Genomic DNA, 21,406 nt, shown 5'->3' with positions numbered 1-21,406 from the left:
GGCTGGAAGTTAGGAGTATCTCCGCTACGTCCTTGCTGCGTGACCTTGGGCAAGTCCTTTGTTCTGTCTGGACTTTGGTATGTTGTCCTGCAAAACACACAGCGGGGACCCAGTGACCTCCGTCTCATGCGCCTTCCATCTTGTGACATGCCCAGCCGCAAATTTGGTTCAGGACATGGCCCCTCGCCCTTCCCAAATCTTGCTGGCCTCCCACACCCTCCATTCCAGAGGGAACACCCCTGCCCTTTCCTGCCCAAGCCCGGGCCTGGCAGGCACTGGCCTGCCGAGAGGACAGGAGGTGGGGAAACCACCCCAGCCGTTTAAGCTGCCGCGGTGAGAGCTGGCCCCTCGCCAGTCACAACAGGCCTAGAGCTACAGAGGGGCATTTGTCTGGGGGAACCCATGGTTTCTTTTAAACCTTCCCTCTGGTCTTTGGCCCGCTGCCTCTCTTTGCTCCCCACCCTCTAAGGTGGCAGCGCCAGGCCCCACCTTGTCCACATGTCGGGGGTGGGCAGGTGAGGGTGCTTGCAGGGGGCTCTCTGCTTGCAGGGAGCGTTTAGGAGGAGAGGGCTAGTCCCCGACACCCTTACCGACTAGGCAAGCCACCGAGAGCAAGAGACTTCCTCCTCTAATCCAGGCCTCAGTTCCCTCAGCTTTAAAATGGGAATGACTGTGCCACCCTCACTGCCGTGAGGACCAGATTAAATAAAATGAGGAATTTGCAAATAGTGTGTTGTGATAAAGGAAGGCATTTGGACTCAGAGGGACCCCAGCTCAAATCCCACCTTGGTCACCTCTCAACCCCGTCGCGGGCCACTGATTTACCTCCCATGAGTCTCGTTTTCCCCATCAGAGGGAGCCAAGATATGTGTGCAGTGGATCAGACTGTAAGGCTTGAACAAGAACTGACAGAAAGGGGCGCCTGGGTGGCTCAGTGGGTTAAAGCCTCTGCCTTTGGCTCAGGTCATGGTCCTGGGGTCCTGGGATTGAGCCCCACATGAGCCCCTGCTGAGCAGAGAGCCTGCTTCCCTTCCTCTCTCTCTGCCTACTTGTGATCTCTCTCTCTCTCTCTGTCAAATAAATAAATAAAGTCTTTATTTTTTTTTTTTTTAAAGATTTTTATTTATTTATTTGATAGAGAGAGATCACAAGTAGGCAGAGAGGCAGGCAGAGAGAGAGGGGGAAGCAGGCTCCCCACTGAGCAGAGAGCCCGATATGGGGCTCGATCCCAGGACCCTGAGATCATGACCTGAGCTGAAGGCAGAGGCTTAAACCACTGAGCCACCCAGGTGCCCCAATAAAGTCTTTAAAAAAAAAAAAAAAAGAACTGACAGAAAGTGCCCTGGCCAACAAAAGCATCTGAGTGAATGAAGAACTGGTCAGGGCTGCATCACGACTTCTGTGCTCCCCCCAGAATAAATTCTCATGGGCTTTAAATATTTTATTTTTCTTCCCGATGTGAAAAAAGTTGTGAGGAAAAAATGTGAAGAAATATGAGGTGATGTGAGGAAAAAATGGAAAACATTTTCTTCCTCTCTAAAAATTGGTTTTCTTCTCCCCTGATTTCCAAAGAAGTTAAAATCTTGGGGGGGGGGGCTTAAGAGTTTTTTAAGTTTTGTGACTGCTGGGCCTAGTGGGGAAACTGGCCCTGGTCCTGCTTCTGGGTTCTCTCAGGGCTGACCTGGCCCGGGTGCCACCTCAATGTCCTGGGGGCCCCCAGTGTCATCACTGAAGAATCAGCCATGCAACTGAAGAGTCCTAGAACCTCACACCTGCAGAGCTGAGCTCAGGGGGCCCTGTTTCTGCCGGACCCCCCCCCCCAGCTTCAGTGCTGGGTGAGCCCTGTCCTGAGGCTGATAGCCTGGGAGAATCCAGGGCCCCGGGTGTTGTGAGTTGGGCTTGGCTCCCAGGGAGCCGGGCTGGGGGACCATGGACACTTAGCAGGCAGGCAGGACGCCTCTGTTGGGCTCCTACCCTGTGCCCAGCATTGTGTTTCAGCTTTGTGTGCACAACCTCAATTAATCATCATTGCACACTTGCTGCCTTACACTCAAGGAAACTGGGGCTCAGAGAGGCCCAGTAACCCACCCAAAGTCACAGAGCTACCAAAGCAGGGGTGGGACCTCCCAGCACCCAGGAGCCTCCCAGCATCCAGCACTCCCACCCCCCGAGTCAGAGGGAACGTGGAAGAGACATGTAGGGTGTGCGCAAAGTGCAAGGCAGTGTGAGTCTGAAGTCCAAGGAAGTAGGAAAACGAGTAGGAAGCGGGGAAGGGTGAGCTAGGAGCCCCCCCACCCCGCATGGGAGCCCCCCCACATACTCCTGGGGGCGCTGAGCAGCACAGGCCAGGCAGTGAGTGTGAGTGTGGGCCTCCGTGGGCCCGTGTGTCCCCAGGCGGCCCCAAGGGAGCGGGGCTAGGTGGGGCTGTAGCTAAACACGCGGAGGTGCTTCATTTCCTTGCCCAGCTGCCCAGAGCCTCGTCTGTTTACCCACGAATTACAGCACATGCCATGCTCAGCCAAAGCCTTCCCGGTTCAGGGGCCATGGATGGCCTCGGGAAAGAGGGGTGCAGGGCAGGGGTCTCAGGCTCTAGAGTTCACCAAGGGGGTGACTCATAGTTGGGGAGAGCATCCCATCTCTACCCCAGTCACCCCACAGACAGGTGGAGTGAGACCCTCCCCCCCTTCACCCCAAATGTGACTCCCTACCTGCAGTGCAGCAGATGGAAGGGGCCTCTCTGCTCTCACAAGCCATCAAGGACACAGTCACCTGAGAGACCTCAGGAGTGACAAACCTGCCCTTGCTCTCCTCTGTCTGGCCGCCCAGTGGCCTCTCATCAGCCTGGAGGAATCAAGTCCTGACTCCCTAGCAGGTTTCTCACCGACCGACACGATTCAGACGTGTGCTTTCCAATGTGGGAGCCACAGGTCCCTGTGCCTGTGGAGTCCCGGGAATGTGGCGGCTGTGCCCTGAGATGTGTTGTGCCTGTAAAACACGCCTGGGATCTCGAAGACCGAGCACAAAATAACAGAATGGAAAATACCTTGTTAGCAATGTTGTAACACTGATTACCTCCTTGAGAATATTTGGGATATGCTGGGTTCAATAAAATGTATTCTCAAAGTTTACTTACCTTGTTTCTTTTTACTTTTTAAAAAATTTTCTTTTAGAGAGGACAAGAGAGAGAGAGAGAGAGAATCTTAAGCAGGCTCCATACCCAGCGCAGAGCCTGATGCAGGGCTCGATCCCATGACCCTGAGATCATGGCCTGAGTCGAAACTAAGAGTCTGACGTTTAACCTACTGAGCCACCTAGGCACCTCTTTTTTTTAAAGATTTTATTTATTTATTTGACAGACAGAGATCACAAGTAGGCAGAGAGGCAGGCAGAGAGAGAAGGGGAAGTAGGTTCCCTGCTGAGCAGAGAGCCCGATGCAGGGCTCCATCCCAGGACCCTAAGATCATGACCTGAGCTGAAGGCAGAGGCTTAACCCACTGAGCCACCCAGGCGCCCCTCTTTTTCTTTTAAAATGCAGCTCCTAGAACATTTAAAATGACACCAGTGGCACACCTAACATTACATTGGCCAACACTGATTCGCACTTTGTCCTACTCTCTTTGCTGCCTCTCCTACCACTGCTAACTCAATCACGTGTTCACTCATTCATTCATCTGGTATATATATTCAGTCATCGTGTTTGTCGGAGATGGTGCTGGGCGGTGGAGACAAAAAGGAAACAATACAGGCCCAGCATCTGAGCCCACATGGAGCTTGTGGACTACACTTCCATGATGACAATAGTTAACTGAGTCCCTTGACAATGATGGCATTAGCTAATCGAGCACTGGGATTTGAACTCTGGCTATCCTACATGGAGCTTACCGACTTCCGGAATGCTAAGCCCCAGGTGTTGTGCATGTGCGTGCGCACGCGCACACACACACACACACATGCACACACACACACACACACACCCAATAATGTTACTTGCCTCTACTCCTACCTGTGCTTCTCTCTGGGGTGACTTCCAGATCCTGTCTGCCTGGTGAACTCCTACTTATACTTCATCAGAACGTATGTCCAATGTTTTCCCCCAAAAAACCCCAAACTGCTACTTCATGAAGCTTGTCCCTCCTGCCCCTACGACCCTAAACTATGATGTGATTAGGCAATTATGTTCTTGTGTCAGTTTAAACATCACCAGTCTGTCCAAGCTTTTTCCCTTTCCCCTACCCTCAGGAGTTGTCTCACTTACCCTCTTTAATGCTCTTTGCTGGCTCAGACTGTCTTGTTTGTGAACCCACCCACCTCCCCAGACCCAAGCTCTGTGAGAACAGGGCGCTTGTCTTTTTCATGCAGAGCTGACAGCCCAGGGCCCGGCTGGCACCGTTCTTGGCACCTGGGAGGCACTGAGAGGCGAAGATAATGGCATGTGGGCGGTGCTACCACAGAGGCTCTGGCACTGGGCAAACAGGGTTCAAATTCTGCCCTCGATTAGCTGCTTACAGTCACCGTCAAGTGACTCAATTAGCTATTGTCGTCATTGTGATGACTTGGCAGCTTTCCCTGGTGAGGCAACCGGCTTCACAAGGGCCTAGGTAGTCTCTCAGTCACAGAAGCTGGTCTCATCTGGGGTTCCCTATCACAGGGAATGATACCAGCAACCCCTGAAGCTTCCAAAGCCAGAAATCTAAACTTGTCACCCATCCAACACCTTCATCGCTCAAGTCTTTCAAATTTATCGTCATTCCTTACAAATTTTCTTTCTTGTCTCCCTCCTCATCCCCCTCCCTGCTCAGGCCCAGGCTTGTGTTTTCTTCTGTGGATGCTGCCATAACTTCCCAACAGGCCCAGCCTCCCTCTGCCCTGGGCCCCCACAATCCTTTGTGATGAGCCACAGCAACTGCTAAAAATTTCAAATCTACTCCAAACTAGAACTTACAACAGTCAACAAGTCTTCCGTGCAGTATCTGATCCTGTAGACCACTCCAGTCTCCTCTTCATCTGAGCTCAGCCCTGTTAGTCCTTCCCATCCCTGCCACAGGGCCTTTGCATGGGCTGAGCCCTACTGACATGTCTGATACTTTACCCCAAGTATCGCTTAAAAAAAAAAGAAAGAAAGAAAGAAAGAAAGAATCACTTTAAATCCCTGTGCTGTGCACTCTCACATCTCCGTGTCCCTGTCTCCCCATAGGTCAGTAAGCATCTTCCCTTTGACAGATGGTTGTGTCCTGTACGAAACTGAGGTCTACAAGTCCAGGGGCTGTGTCCATTTTTATTTACCTTTTGAATCTCTAGGGCTTTGAAAACTGTTTGGAACATTGCAGGAATGAACACCCAGTTGCTGAATGAAATAAACTGGCTAAGTGAATGAGCCCCAGGGGGTTCAGTAATTGCGCCTGAAAGGCTGCATCCTGAGCCAGGGTCATGTGCACATCACGTGGCTCATGCTTTCCCGCCACATGTGGCTGCCACGGTGATGCAGATGAGACACAAAGACACAAGATGGGGAGTGAGTGCCTGTGTAGCTCAGAGAGAGGGTGAGAGGTGGGTGTTGGAGGTGGGGAGGGCAGGCTGTGGGGGGTGGAGTCTGAGTGGCATCATGGGGTCACTAAATTCTTGGGTGGGAAGGGCAGAGTGACCTGGGTCTGAATCCCAGGAATACAGTAATAGCTGATGCTGGATCTAAGTGCCAGGCTCCCTACTAAGTCCTTTATGTTTACTGGCCTATCTCATCCACCTGAAGTGGAAAGCATATTAGCCTTTAAATTTGTTCGATATGGGGCGCCTGGGTGGCTCAGTGGGTTAAGCCGCTGCCTTCGGCTCAGGTCATGATCTCAGGGTCCTGGGATCGAGTCCCACATCGGGCTCTCTGCTCAGCAGGGAGCCTGCTTCCCTCCCTCTCTCTCTCTCTGCCTGCCTCTCCATCTACTTGTGATTTCTCTCTGTCAAATAAATAAATAAAATTAAAAAAAAAATAAATTTGTTCGATATGGAAACCGAGACCCATGGAGGGTAAATAAATTGGCCAAGGTGACCGATCGAGACGGGATGTGAACCCAGGCAATCTGACTTAGAGTCTGCCCCACGCTTTGAGGGTTTGATGTTAAGAATAAGCATATAAGGGGGCGCCTGGGTGGCTCAGTGGGTTGGGCCGCTGCCTTCGGCTCGGGTCATGATCTCAGGGTCCTGGGATCGAGTCCCACATCGGGCTCTCTGCTCAGCAGGGAGCCTGCTTCTCTCTCTATCTCTGCCTGCCTCTCCGACTACTTGTGATTTCTCTCTGTCAAATAAATAAATAAAATCTTTAAAAAAAAAAAAAAAAAAGAATAAGCATATAATGAGTAGTTCTTATGAGCCAAGCAGTTTTCTAAAAACTTTGCAAGTTTTTATTTGTATACTTTTTAATTTTAATTTTCTTAAAGATTTTATTTATTTGAGACAGAGAGAGAAAGAGGGGGTGGGGGGAGGGTCAGAAGCAGCAGCAGATTTCCCCCGCTGAGCAGGGAGCCTGATATGGGGCTCGATCCCAGGACTCTGGGATCAGGACCGGAGCTGAAGGCAGACGCTTAACCGACTGAAGCCACCCAGGCGCCCCGTGTAGTTTTTATTTTTGTAACTCCTTTCATCCCATAACCCTACTGAGGTGGGTATCGTCATCTCTGTCTTACCCATGAAGAAACTGAGGTCCAGAAGGGTTAAGTAACTTGCCTGAGATCACACAGCCAACAAAAGTGGTGGGACTGGGTGGAGCCCAGGCAAAACACCCCAAGTTCCTGCTGTCAACCACCACACTTCTGTGCTCCTGCTCAATGAACGAGCTTCATTATTCTTGTTGTTATTGTATTTTACCGGGATTTTGTAAGGTGAAGAAGGGAGGAGTGACATTCTAGCTGGGAGGAACAGCAGGAGGGGAGATGGGGGTCGGGCAGGGGTGGGGATGAGCACATTCAGGAAGGGAAGTGTACGATTTGGTGAGGGGATGGGCCGGCGCAGTGGAGCTGAGTCTAGGGAAGGCCTGAGCACTCGGCGGCAGAGGAACTTGCTCCACAGGGAGAAGCCAGCAGCCCTGCTCTCTCAAGAATCCCTATTACAGATCAGAGTGAGGCATCTGAAAACTAGAAGCACCAAAGCCAGGCTGACCTGGCTCTGCTGGGTGCCCTTGGGAAAGTTACTTAACCTCTCTGTACCTCCATTCCTTTCTGTAAAATCCAGGTAATAAACAGAACCTCCCTCTAGGGTTGCTGTTTGGGTAGAGAGCCCAGATGTCCATCGACTTATGAATGGATAAAGAAGATATGGTGTATGTGTGTGCGTGTGTGAGAGATGGAATATTACTCAGCCATCAGAAAAAAATGAAATCTTGCCATTTGCAATGACGTGGATGAGGCTAGAGGGTATTATGCTAAGTGAAATAAGTCAGAGAAAGACAAGTACCCTATGATCTCACACCTATGGGGAAATTAAGAAAGAAGACAAATGAACATATGGGGAAGGGAGAAAAGAAAAAAAAAGGAGACAGGGAAATAAGCTGTAAGAGACTCTTAACAGAGACAGAACAAACTGAGGGTTGATGGAGGGAGGTGGGTGGGGGAACGGCTCAATGGGGGATGGGTATTAAAGAAAGCATTTGTGATGTGCATTGGTATTGGATGTTAAGTGATGAAAACCCTGAATTCTACTCCAGAAATCAATATTGCACTGTATATTAATTAAAATTTAAATTAAAAAGAGAGATCGGGACGCCTGGGTGGCTCAGTTGGTTGAGCAGCTGCCTTCGGCTCAGGTCATGATCCCAGCGTCCTGGGATCGAGTCCCACATCAGGCTCCTTGCTCCGCAGGGAGCCTGCTTCTCCCTCTGACTCTGCCTTCCACTCTGTCTGCCTGTGCTCGCTCTCACTCTCTCTCTCTCTTACAAATAAATAAATAAAATCTTAAAAAAAAAAATAAATAAATTAATTAATTAATTAAAAAGAGAGATCGATCATGAGTATAAAGCCTCTGGTGTAGTGTGTGGCAGGAAGCAGCCCTTGAATATATTCCCTTCTCTCCCCACCCCCCACCTTCCAGAAGATTCCCCCAAACCTCCAGTCTCACCAGAACCGAGGCCAAAACCAACGAATGGTCTAGAACCACCAAGATCCCTGGAGATCCCAGGTCAGTAAGATGAGGAAGGAAGAAGCAGAGAGGAAAAGGTCAAGCTATCCAGCTTCAGAATGTGTCCAGTGCTGAGAAAAAAAGGAATAATTATAATGTAGTTCCTTCTCCTTCCTGCTGTGTCAACTGGGGATTATATAACTGAAGCTCTCTGTGAGCTACCCCTTAGGGGCCTCCAGGAGGCAGGGTTGGCCGTGACATAAATAAATATTTCTTTGCTCTCTGCCCCCGGGCTCAGGTTCTGAGCAAACACCACAGCCTGCCCCCACAGCCACGGAGGAAGGTGGGTGAGGAGCGAGCTCTGGGCTGGGAGTCAGGAGACCGTTGCTCCCGGGTCCCCAGCTCTGCCTCAGAGGACATGGATGTTAGAGGATGAGAATTGCTTCTAGTAAATGCCAATCACTTAGCCTCGCTGATTAAGCCAGGCCTGTGGAAGGGTTCTGCCTACAAAAGTCACTTAGCAGTGCACAAACCCTAGCAGAGAGCCTGAAGAGTGGGCACCAGAGATACTGGCTTCCTTGTCCTCCGAGACCAGCCCAAAGCCTCCCCATTGATCTCAAGCAGGTTGGTCTCTTCTGAGAATCTTCAAGGCCTCTCATAGAGACCTGGGTTAGAGCACTCAGAACACTGAAGTGTAAATGGTGGACAGATCTCTGTTCTCTTCTATTCTAGGCGCTCCCTGGGGCACAAAGCCTGCCTTGGAGCCATACTGCCCACACTCAGCCCTTGGGGAGGGGGCCCGCCATGGAAGAAGACACCTGACTGAATCAATGGAAGGCAGCTATGCTCACCACTATACCACCAACGCTGCACACCTGACTGAATCAATGAATGAGTGGGAGGCTTCATGGAAGAGAGGTGCCTATGCAAATGCCAAGGATGGGTCAGCTCTGAATGTGCACTGAACTCTCCAGACTCTGGCTCCCTGAGCCCCAGAAATGGTGATCGGAGTCCCTGCTCACCTCCACGCTCTTCCTCCGCTGCTTTCACTTGGACCTGATTTCACTAGTAAAAAACCTAGGATGCTTGGCCTCACAAAAGATTTGGGGGCCATGAAGAGTCCAAGAGGGGATCTGGAAGCCACGGCACAGAGATGGGGAAACTGAAGGACTCCCTAAAAATCTGCTTTCACTCCTCTTCCTGCTTCTTTTCTGGCTAGGACCGGCATCCCACCTCCCTTTACACATTTTGTAATGCAAATAGCATACTTCCTCCTTGTAAGGGACAAGGAGTTAAGGATTATTCTAGAAGAGACAACACCTAAGGAAGGACCAAGTGAGAATGATGGAGACAAAAGCTATTGTCCGTATCCCAGACCACTGGTGCTGGAAGACATCTGGATGCCAAGACCCTCTGTCTCCTAGGAGTTAACCCCTGGGCCCTTGTCTTTGTTCTAATAGGTTCCCAGATGCCTGACAGGACACATACACCAGACCACTGTCCTCAGTGAAAACCCCCAGACCCCGAACAAAGACGAGACCCCCTCCTTCCTTTCCTGAGTCTCCCAGACAGTCCGTCTATAACTGCTCTCTCTACATCTTCCAGAAACTCTGTTTTCACCTCCTACTGGCTCGTGTTTTATTTCTTACCTTTGTGAAGTCAAGGACCCTCTCTCTTGGTCCTGTGCAACCTCCTTCGGGTCCCCAGACCTGGCCTGTCAGCATCAGAAGGAAGGAAGAAATTCTGGAATTTCTAGGGTATTCCAGGGGTTTCTGAATTGTAGACTTACTTGCGTGGTCCCTGGCCTGGGCACACACCCAGCATACAGTAACTGTCCAACCGTTCAGTGGATTGGGGGCAGTGGGGTAGGGATATGCTATGGTGAAGGGACAGAAGCCACCAGCCTCTTCCTTGGGGACTCACTTGTTGCAAAAGTAATTCTAAGTATGGAGACGCTAAGACCTAGTTTTCTGCTAGGTATCTCTCCCTGACTTGGTCTTGGCAATCAATATCTTCTGTGAACTTTCCTCAGTCTTCTTCACCAATACCTGTCTCCTCCCTTCTTTCCATCCCAGGCAAAGGGAGCTAATTCCTTTCTCCCAAACTCACCAGTGCTTCCCTTCCTGGGAAGCTGGCTGCACAGAATCTTCCATCCCCCATGTGATTCTCAGCGGTGTGTCCCTGTCACTCCGCCCACCAAGAGGCAGGGTCTACTTCTTCACTGCCTTGAATCTAGGTGAGCCCTGGACTGCTAGGTTCACCAGAATTTGGGGGACAGCCCTTAAGTGGCAGCTTCTGCTTCCTGGGTGCTTGCTCCTGGAAAGTTCCCTCTTAGAACCCAGCTGCCATGCCCTCAGAAGCCCCAAGCCTGTGGGGAGGCCATAAGTAGATGCTCTAGTGGACAGCTCCAGCTGTCAACCAGTGTCAGTGGGCGGCCATGGGAGTGAGCCACCTTGGACACCCAAGGACAGATGCCAGCTGCATCTTCAGGTGTCTGAATATGTCACTGAAACCAGGTGAGACCCCAAGGGAGAACCTCCCAGCTGAACCTGGTCCACCTAAAGAGCGATGAACAAAAAATAATAAATGGTTGTTAGAAACGCCTAAGGATCTGAGTGGTCGGGTCCCCAGCAACACAGAAACAGCCCATGACTCCAAGACTGTGTTCCCACCTTTACCAAGCTAAACCTGCCTCGATCGTGAGGCCTAACTGTCCCCTCCTCCCCAGGTAACCTCGGCCACCTCAGATCACTTTTTTTTTTTAAGATTGTATTTTTTTATTTGACAGAGAGAGACACAGGGAGAGGGGGAACACAAGCAGGGGAAGCGGGAAAGGGAGAAGCAGGCTTCCCGCTGAGCAGGGAGCCCGATGCGGAGTTTGATCCCAGAACTCTGGGATCATGACATGAGCTGAAGGCAGATGCGTAAGGACTGGGCCAACCAGGTGCCCCTCTGATCACTTTTAATAACTGTTTGCACCAATCATGATGACTTTGTACTGAGATTCCTGGACCCACTTTTCCTTTAAAATATTTATCAGTTTAGGCACCTGGGTTGCCCAGTTGGGTAGGCCTCAACTCTTGGTTTCAGCTCAGGTCGTGATCTCCGAGTCATGATATCCAGCCCTGCATCGGGCTTCATGCTCAGCACGGAGTCTGCTCAAGACTATCTCCCATTCTCACTTCTCTCTCTCTCTCTCTCTCTCTCTCAAATAAATAAATCTTTTAAAAAAATGAAGTACCTAAAAAAATAGGGCACCTGGGTGGCTCAGGCAGTTAAGCATCTGCCTTTGGCTCCCATCATGATCCCAGGGTCCTAGAATTGAGCCTCCCATTGGGCTCTCTACTCAGTGGGGAGTCTGCTTCTCCCTCTCTCTCTGCCCCTCCCCCTGATCCTTCTCTCTCTCTCTCTCTCTCATGATATCCAGCCCTGCATCGGGCTTCATGCTCAGCACAGAGTCTGCTCATTCTCCCACTCACTCTCTGAAATAAATAAAATCTTAAAAAAAAAAAAAAAGAAATGCAGCTACTATAAAAGATAGGCAATAAACCAAGCTACATTCTATCTGAAGTGAAATTACTGAACCAGGGGGACCAAGAGTTTAAAGTAAAACACGGTAAATCATACTAAGGAGATAAAAGCGAACAAGTGTAAAACAATGCAGGAACAAGAAGTCATAGGTGAGAACAAAGTCAAAACATGAGCTATGAAAAACAGAACATTTAAAATAAAGGGAACAACAGATGTGTAAATATCAAGATGCATACACGTGAAGAATTCACTAGTTTAGTGCAAAGTCGGATTAGGACTGTTCCCCCAAAGCAGGAAAAGATAAAGAGGTAACAAAGGAAAAAGAAGAGCCAAGAGGTGGGGCGCCTGCGTGGCTCAGTGGGTTAGAGCCTCTGCCTTGGGCTCAGGTTATGATCCCAGGGTCCTGGAATCAAGTCCCTCCTCAGGCTCTCTGCTCAGTGGGGAACCTCCCCCCTCCCCCCACCCCCCAACCCTGGGCCTTTGCCAGACTCTCCGCCTACTTTGTAATCTCTCTCTATCAAATAAATAAATAAAATCTTAAAAAAAAAAGGGGAACGAAAAGCTGAGAGGGATGGAAAGTAGGGATCCCAAAAGGAAAGGAAAATACAACTGGAGAGCTGGGGAGAGGAAACAAGGAATGAATCATTGGAGATTAAATGTTCCAGAATTAAACAAACACGGATGGACTCAGACTGAAGGGGCTCCTAGACTAGCCAGCAGTAGAAATAAGGAAAAAATCCACAAAGACAGAGAGGAAGAGCAGGGAGAGAGAGAAGTAACATAGTAACATCCCTTACAAAGGAACAAGAAGCAGACTGCCACCCCTGGGTAACAAAAGAAGTCATAATGTAATTAAGAATTGAAAAGAAGACCCTTTCAATCCAGCATCTTAAAGCCAGCCAAGATGTCATTCCAACAAGAGGTCCCATAATAAAAATATTCTGAAGCAAATAAAGCTGCAGAAGGTGGAAGACACAGGCCCACACTGAAGATCCTCTTGGAGGAAATACTTAGACAATAAAAGAAATCCAGGAGATTGCAAGAACTAAGGGAAACAGGCATTTCAGGCAAGCTATGGAAACAGTATTTGGCAGTTGAGGTATGAAGGGGTTTATACACCTGGTTTATACATCGTACTAGAAAGGCTGGAGAATTCCACAACGCTGCAGAACTGGCCAGACTGGGGAGCTGTGGATGGCACCTGCCAAAATCAGGAAAGCGGGAGAATCCCGAAGCTGCTCCAAACTGTCAAATTTAAGAACACAGTGGCCAGGACTGTGCGATCAGGATCTGGAAGCTGACTGGCTGTCCCTGAGCGATCTTGGAACTTGGAATCTGGCTCCAGTGTTAGCGGCATCCTCGCTCATCTCTTCAACCAAGAGAGGGCCAGCCTTGGGCTCAGACACGGGGTAACTGTCTAGCTAGAATTTAATGACACCGATCTGCTTCTTTGGTTATCTTCTGTCGACGGCAATTGACATTGTTTTGTTTCTATATTCAGAAGTGATGGAAATTTTCTGTTTCAAATAAACTGATAAATATTCTGTTAAAGATTTATTCACTCATTTGAGTGAGAGAGAGCGAGCGAGAGCATGCACGATCTTGGAGGAGGGGAGGGAGAGGGAGAAGCAGATTCTCAGCTGAGCGGGAAGCCGGACTCGGGGCTCTACCCCTGGACCCTGGGATCGTGACTTGAGCTGAAGGGAGATGCTCAACCGACTGGACTACCCAGGCGCCCCAGTAGCTATATTTCTTAGGTGTCTAATTACAGTGTCAGGTGGGTTCAAGTTCCTCTGGGGATACCAGCTATCTCTCTGGTACTGTACTGTACCCTGGGGAGGTGCCAAAGGCATAACCAGACAGGAAAAAGATGGAGAGCCATACAGACACCCTTGGCCACCCCCTTCTGGCTGGCACTCTGTCTGTGACTATCAGGCTGCACCTTCGAGTTCCTAGATGGGCAGCAGCCTGGGTAGGGGGTGGACTCTCCAAGTGGGACTCCACAGGCTGGGGGTGGGGGGGGGGTAGGTGGGGTGTGGATGGGACAGGGAATGCCTGGGCCTCCACCTGTCCAATTCCTCACTCTAGCTCTGAGCTGTCCCAGACTACCTTGGGGTGCAGCAGCCAATTTTTGCTGCTGGGGCAGGACTGGAAGCCAGTAAGCTTCCTTAAAGAGCAGGACAGAGGAGATTTTTTTAAGACGTCAGGCTCTGGGATCAGCCAAACATTCATTCATTCTGCTTTGAAGGCTCATACCTACCAAGCCATTGTGCCAGATGATGGGGGGATGATGGGAAATGGTCCCTGCCTTCATGGAGGTTAGGCTCTGACAATCAGCTAGCCGACCCCAGGCCCAATCCTGGCACTGCCACTTGGGTGACTCTCACAGTCTTCCTAAGCCTCAGTGTCTTCATCTGCAAAATGGAAATGATCACACTATCTATTCATACTGACAGTGTATGCCAAAGGAGTGGCACAGTGTCCAACCCCAAACCCTCAGAGGATGCAAATGTGTTAATAATAATAACAATAATAATTTATTATTTAATTATTAGTAATAATAATCATTATTATTATTGCCTAGGATACTGATACAGGGGACCAGGTAGGAACCTGAAACTATTTCTAAAAAAAAAATAAATGGATCCTCTTTGTCTTCTGGGCAAACAAGTTCTCCTTAGGGTCTGTGATTAGAGAGATGGCCCATGTGGAGCATCTAGAGCTTTGAAGAAAGAGGATCCAGTGATTTTTTTTTTTTTTAGATTTTATTTATTTATTTGACAGATAGAGATCACAAGTAGGCAGGACAGCAGGCAGAGAGAGAGAGGGAAGCAGGCTCCCCACTGAGCAGAGAGCCCGATGTGGGGCTCGATCCCAGGACCCTGGGTTCATGACCTGAGCCGAAGGCAGAGGCTTTAACCCACTGAGCCACCCAGGTGCCCTGGATCCAGTGATCTTGACCCTTCAAATGTTTAGGTCAAAAAACAGCAAGGCAGAGAGTGGGAAGATAAACAAATCAAGTTCCGAACTTTTCCACAGAGAACTATTAATGCCGCTCTAGGTGCTAAGATTTCAGATAACCTTTTTTCTTTCTTTCTTTTCTTTTTTTTTTTTTTTTTAAGATTTTATTTATTTATTTGACAGACGGAGATCACAAGTAGGCAGAGAGGCAGGCAGAGAGAGAGGAGGAAGCAGGCTCCCTGCTGAGCAGAGAGCCCGATGCGGGGCTCGATTCCAGGACCCTGGGATCATGACCTGAGCCAAAGGCAGAGGCCCAACCCACTGAGCCACCCAGGCGCCCCTCTTTCTTTGTTTTTAAGCTGCTAACAGCAGTGCAGTGAGGAGACTAGGACTCCCACAGCAGCGGGCTTCTGCTGGAATCCCAGCCCTGCCAGCTCCCGGGCCCATGTTGCCATCGGGCACAAGGGACAAAATGCCCAGAGCCTACGAAAATGTTTTCATTTTTTTCCAAATCAGAAAAGAAACTTTAAGGTTGAAGAAAATCATAAAAAAAAAAAAGAAGAATTATTTATTCGAGAAAGAGAGCGCGAGCACAAGTGGGGAAGGGGCAGAGGGAGAGGGAGAATGTCAAGCAGATGCCCGTGCTGGGCGTGGCTCCCCACGAAGGGCTCAGTCTGGTGACCCTGAGATCAAGACCGGATCGTGAACGTGAGTCAGGTGCTCAATCGACTGAGCCAGCCAGGCTCCCCAAACAAAATGCTTTAATATACCAATGCAGCCAGAAATATAACTTTTTAATATTTTTTTTATGAAGTAAGGGGCCCTTGAAGGCAAAGTTGCCTCAGGCCCAGGAAAGTCTGAATGCATCCTTGGTTGTGTCTGTGACAACCAGTGAGTGACTTCTGTCTCTGAGCCTTGGCACAGAACTAGGGGACACGACTGCTGGCTTCCTGGGATCCTGTGGGTGTTACAGGCCGCGAGGCATGTGGAGCGTTTAGCAGCGTGTGTACACACCAGCAAGCACTTGGCAAAGAGGAGTGATACTTTGACTCCCTCCATGCCAACTGCAGGGGCCACCATAGATGGAATCTTCGGAGCCAGCCCACGGTGCCGTGCTGGGGGCCTGCAAACTCTCTTTGCACCCAGCAGCAAAGAGAGCAAAGTCTGAATCCCCAGCGCAGGCCAGGGGCAGGTGTTAGCCCCAAGCGGAATGAGTGAATCAAGTGTGATTTGCAGAGGAATTAAAAAATTCTGATGCTGTTTGCCCGAGAGGTTGGCTCAACAGTTCCCAAGACACAAGCTTCTCTCAAGGGGAAGGGGAACTAATACCTATTAAATGACTGCTGTGGCTTCTGTAGCTAGTACCCTCTCTAATATATTACGAAACGGAGGCCCAGAGAGGTGTCGTGGCTTGAACAAGATCTCACAAGTCCAAAGCAGAGGCCCAAGTCCCTGCTCCTGGCCTAGGCTTGCTGCTGACTTCTGCCCGAGGCCACCCTGGGGCAGGGCACACTGGCCTCTGGTGTCAGCACTGACCTTGAGATGCCAGGTCTCTACCATCATCTGCTCCACCTCCTCGAGGGCCCCAGCGGCTACCACAGGACCCAGCAGCCCCGCCGAGGGCCCCCACAGCTCAGGGGCAGCCAGCCCAGACAGGAGGCCCCGCAGCCAGCCTTCCCGCTGGCAGAAGACCAGACCGCTCTGTCTTAGAGACTGGCACACCCTCTTTTCCTTCCTTAGGCCAAACTGCAGCCACCACCCCTAGGGAGGTTCAAACCACACAAGTTCCAGCCCCAGGGCCACATCCCCCAGCTTTACCTACACCCCAGCCCTGCTCAGGAATCCACAGCTGATCGCTTTCCCCCCTTCCTTTCTTCCTGCCTCCTCCTGGCTGCCTAGGATCTAGAATTCTGATAAGGCATTTGTTCAAGAGAAAACAAAGAGGGATCCCTCCTGCCGGATCCCAAAGCAAAGAGCTGGATGCCAGAAGCCAAGATGTCCACGACTGACAACTGCATCAGCTGACTAGATGCAGGTGGGGAAGGTGATAGGCGTGGGGCCTGGTGGCTGTCCAGGACAAGTAAACATGCCACTGCCTCCAGGCGGCCTCTGGGGGCCTTTCTGGGGAGGCCTGCAGAGTATGCATCTGGACACAGGCGCTCCTGACAGCAAGAGTTCAGCCTAGGATAGAGAGGTCCCTATTCTAATGATTTCTCTTTAAGATCAATATGTATCTTTAAAAAGACAAAGTGAACATACGTGACTTTCTGTCTTTTTTAACTAAAAGGTTTCACTGAGCCACTTAAAATCCACTTTACCTTTCTTTTTTTCTAACTTTTCATCCCATTTTATTGGAAGATCCGAAAACGAAGGCAAGTGTGGCAGCATCGTCAATTCCCAGAGAGTTTCAGGGCCCTCTGTAGCGAGACAGCACATGCAACAGGAGACTTGGGGTCCTCCCCTGCCCCACAACGCTCCATGGCTGAGCACATCTTACCCCTGATTCTGCACCTTTTTTTTCTTTTTAAATTTTATTTATTTATTTGTTAGAGAGAGAGAGAGGGAGAGCGAGCAAGCACAGGCAGACAGAATGGCAGGCAGAGGCAGAGGGAGAAGCAGGCTCCCTGCTGAGCAAGGAGCCCGATGTGGGACTCGATCCCAGGACGCTGGGATCATGACCTGAGCCGAAAGCAGCCGCTTAACCAACCTAGCCACCCAGGCGTCCCTGATTCTGCACCTTTCAATGGCGAGTGCCCTCTCTTACTGCCCAGGGTCCCTGTAGCCCTTACAGCCTATGACCCTGTGCACCAGGAGCAGTAGGACGGGGATCAGCGGGGACGCTCTTCAGAGCCGCGAGGGTCTCTAGGGCACTGACGGATCCAGGGCAAATGGCAAATTAAACCAACGATTATGAGCAACTATGGGAAGTGCCATGAGGAGACAGTTTGAGCCTGACTTTTTTGAGGGCGAGGCCTCCTGTCTTCCGTGGATACGTTCCCCCAACCCTCACCTTCACCTTACGTCTTTGCTCCTCACACCTTCCTGGTCACCCCGGGGACAGAGAAACCCAACACGCACTGCCTTTCTGGGACTTCAGAAAAGAGAAAGGTCCCTCACTTTGCTTAGAGGATGGTTCTACCCCCAAACACACAGCTCGCTCGTGGCCTGAGGCTGGAGTGGCCACAGTCCATAGTGTGATCGGGAGTGCGGGAGCCCCCCATGAGGATTTGCTGGTGATATAAAACCATTACAGCAGATTCCTCAAAATGTGGAGCACCTTCCTCTGACCTGGCTCATTCTCTGCCTGGCTCATCACACACACCCAGGGGCTGGCTCCCTTGGCGGCACCATGCTGCCCCTTTTGGCCACCTCACCATGACCCTGCATGGAGACGTGGGGGGACAAGGTGAGGAATGCCTCACCCCCACAAAGGGGGCCCGGGGCTCTCTTCTCTTGTCATAGTCCACTCCCGTCAGGTACCCAGCACCCCGTCCTCCCCTTAGCCATGTAACTTTGAGATGGACACTTACAGGATGTGCAAAGGCTATCTGACCTACCTGTACTTCCAGCTCCTTCCCCACCCCTGTATGGCTGTTGGGATTCAGGATCTCAGGAGTCTGAGTGCCCTTCCTTACCTCTATGCTCTGGATATGCTCCTGTTAGCCTTCTGCCCCAGACGACAGAGGTACCCTGATCTGTTACTTTGGGCTTACGTTCACACTGTCTCATCCACCTGCACCATCGTCAGCTACATCCATCTGTTAGCATCTAGCCATCTCTAAATTCACTTATTTGTTGAGTACTTGTTCATTCATTCAACAACTATGTAGTGAGACCTACTATATGCCAGGCACCATACTGGTTGGTGCTGGGAATTTAATGGCGAACCAAACAGACATTGTCCCTGTCCCCAAGGAGCTAGAGTCTAGTGGAAATTAATAGTTTGTGTTTGTTGAGCGCCTACTACATACAGACTCTGTACTAAGTACTTTATATGGATTATCTGACTTAACCTTTCAGAGAAACTGCTTCTTTTAGGGAATACATCAAACGGGGCCATAGAGGAATAAAGGTTAAGTTAGCCACAGGCTGAGGGGCAAGGCAAGATTCCAATGCCTAGGTTGATTGATGCCAAACCACCCTTCCTTAAGCACAGAGCTTTTTTCCCCCAGCTCCACTCAATCCCATCTCCTCCAAGAAGCTTTCCAGATCCTCCTCCCAGACTAGAGGACTTCCTTGGTCCCTCTAAAGGAGACCTAGTATTTAACTCACCCATCTCCTTGTCCCATCAGGGACCCACACCACAGAATAGTAGCTGTCCCTACGTCTTTCCTCTGGAGCAGCTGCTCCAACGTGTCTACTCAATTTGCTGATCTGACCCAGCCCTTGGGTTCCTCCCCCTGGTGTGGCTTTTCATCTCACAGAATCACTGATCTTCCTCCCGAAGAGGTCGCCCCATGAGGCCCACCCATCAAGACGCCCATTTCACAGATGAAGCAAACACAGGTCCTGAATGGTTTCAAGTCCCTTCTACCTCCTTGCTGAGTCTCAAGCTCTCAGACCGAGGCTTGGTGGGGAAGGGGGGCGGGACAAGGGTATGACCTGCCTACTGGATACCCGGAATATCAACCCCCCAAAGGCAGGTTAGTTCTCGGGGCGCTTCTCCGCGCTTGGCTGAGCGTGTTCGGCACTCTGGGCACCTTACGCGTGCCCAGAGTGCCCGCGCGAGATGATCAACTTTCCTCCCACCGACTCCGATCGCTGCCCTCGCGTGCCCACCGCAGGCCCTTCCTCCCACGAAAGTGGAGCAACTCGGGGAGCCCTCATACCCCACGCCCGGGCTCTCCTGCACCAAGCGCGGCCGGCAGGTGGACCTCGAGCAGCAGCGCCCATGCCGAGCCGCCCGCGCTCCCTGCAGCCCCGGGCGTCCCGGAGTCCCGCGACCTCTTACCTGCCCGGGCCAGCCGCCCGCCCTGCGCCGCCGCCCGCTCGCCCTCCCGCCGGCGCCACCGCGGCGGCCCAGGCTCTACCCGCCGGGGATCCCGCCCCCGGCCCCGCCCCACCCGGCGCAGGTGATCCTGGGGAGAGGCCGAGCTCGCCCCTCGGTCCCGGGGCCTTGGGGACCGCCCCGGGGGGGGGGGGGGGCAGGGTCGGGACACTGGAGTGGCGGCGCCTCCCCGTGGTGTCCTCGCGCCTCTCCCGGACCTGGGTCCTTTTTGGAATCCCAGGTGGGGCACCACGGGGACGCTCCGTCCCGCAGGCCACCTATGCCAGGTCAGACTTCTCCAAGGGCCAAAAGGGAGAAAGGACCTTGGAGATACCCCAGGGCAGATGGAGAAAGATGTCTTTAAAGTGGGACTGCGTTAATCTGATTGAAAGATTTGGGGGCAGGTTGGGCTTTAGACCTATTGCAAGCTATTACAAGGTGTTTGATAGCTCGAAAGGGTCAAAAACTCTGCCTTGTGGAATCAAGGCCCATCTCCTCTTTAGGACTGTGTGGTTCATTGCTGTATATTTCCTCCTGAAACCCCAACCCCCATCCCTCCCTCATCCTCACCCCCACACTAAGCCAGCACACCATAGGCCTTCAACCAATATGTACAGAAAGAGGGAAGGGGTCTTAGAAGAATCCCAAGCCCCTCTCCTTATATAAATAGGGAAATTGAGGCTTGGGAAGCAGAGGTGAGTTGCCCAAAGTCACACAGAAGGTCAGTAACAGAACCAGGAACACAGTCAGATTTCCTCATTCTGTTTTCAGGTGATTTCTTGAAAGTGTAAGGTTCTGGGCGACTGCGTTGCTATGGACCCCCTATGAGATGCTGTCCACACCTTGACAGTGTCCTCCCAAGTTGCCTGAGAACGAAGAGTCTACTGTGTTTTCACGGGAAACTCCATGGTAGTATTTATTAACAAAGATTAAGAAGTGTAATTCTGGGATTCTACTTCCTCAGCAAAGACATAAGACAATCCTTGGCTTCAAATAGCTTTCCATGTGATGGGAGAGGCGGACCTGTCCACGAAGCAGGGGCCATGAAGAAAGGAGGGGAGCCCAGGGAGAGACCGCTCAGGCTCTGAGATCTAAAATCTCTGGGGCTACTTCCAGATGCTACTAGAAGCTCTTGCTGGAATCTGCTTGGGGTCAAGGGCTCAGCACTCAGGTTCCTATCCTGACTCCATTGCAAGACAGAATCGGTTTTTTAAACCTCTCTGAGACTCCGTTTCCTTTGGTCGGATGAAGATAACATACTCACTTCAGCACAGTTGTGATGGGACTTAAAAAAGATAATGTTTGTAAAATACTGAATAAATGGGAAACTTCCTATGCTAAGTGATAGGGGCTAGGGAGGGGGGTGTGCTGACACAAAGGAGACTTTGGCATCCCTGGGTTGGTCCACCTGTATGAGATTTGATGACCTTCAGCTTTCTGCCATCCAGGACTTGACCCCCACCTTCTGCTTTCTCTGTTAACCCAGGCTAAACCAGCCACAGGACACCCACCACATCAGAAAGCCTTGCACACATCAGAAAGCCTTGCACACACCTACAGTGAGGGATTTAGGAACAGAACCCCTCCCATCCCCAGCCCCCCCCCCCCCCCCCCCCCATAAATAGTTGACTAGGGTCAGACACCTGAGCCAAGCCCAGTGAAGCAGAAATATGAAAGGGAATCTTCCTTTTTCTGGGTATGCAATCATGAAGTCCTCCCAAATGTTCACCTCTGGCTGGGCACTCCGCAAGGCAGGCCAGAGTCAGTGGAGGTTGTGCCCCACCCTGTAGATCTCACCTTCCAGGAAAGGTGGGAGAAACAGCTGATACT

At 51.0% G+C, this 21,406-nt stretch overlaps 1 protein-coding gene across 7 annotated transcripts in view; it reads right to left on the bottom strand.

Annotated features, from left to right (window-relative positions):
- NCMAP (non-compact myelin associated protein) overlaps nucleotides 1-19,597 on the bottom strand; it is a 41,794-nt gene extending 22,197 nt beyond the window's left edge. For 2 of the 7 annotated variants that reach the window (XM_059376658.1, XM_059376667.1), the window contains exons 1-2: nucleotides 19,541-19,593; nucleotides 9,747-9,811 (exon numbers count right to left, since the gene is read on the bottom strand). The gene's annotated coding sequence lies outside the window, so the exon portion shown is untranslated. Of the gene's footprint in view, nucleotides 1-4,942; nucleotides 5,048-8,097; nucleotides 8,121-9,746; nucleotides 9,812-19,540 lie in introns of those variants that run through there. The other 5 variants (XM_059376663.1, XM_059376661.1, XM_059376659.1 and 2 more) reach the window with 5 other exon arrangements.
- Between the last annotated feature and the right edge of the window lie 1,809 nt (nucleotides 19,598-21,406).

This window comes from Mustela nigripes, chromosome 14, assembly GCF_022355385.1.
Source record: "Mustela nigripes isolate SB6536 chromosome 14, MUSNIG.SB6536, whole genome shotgun sequence".
NCBI lineage: Eukaryota > Metazoa > Chordata > Mammalia > Carnivora > Mustelidae > Mustela > Mustela nigripes.
This window is presented reverse-complemented; position numbering and strand designations above follow the sequence as displayed.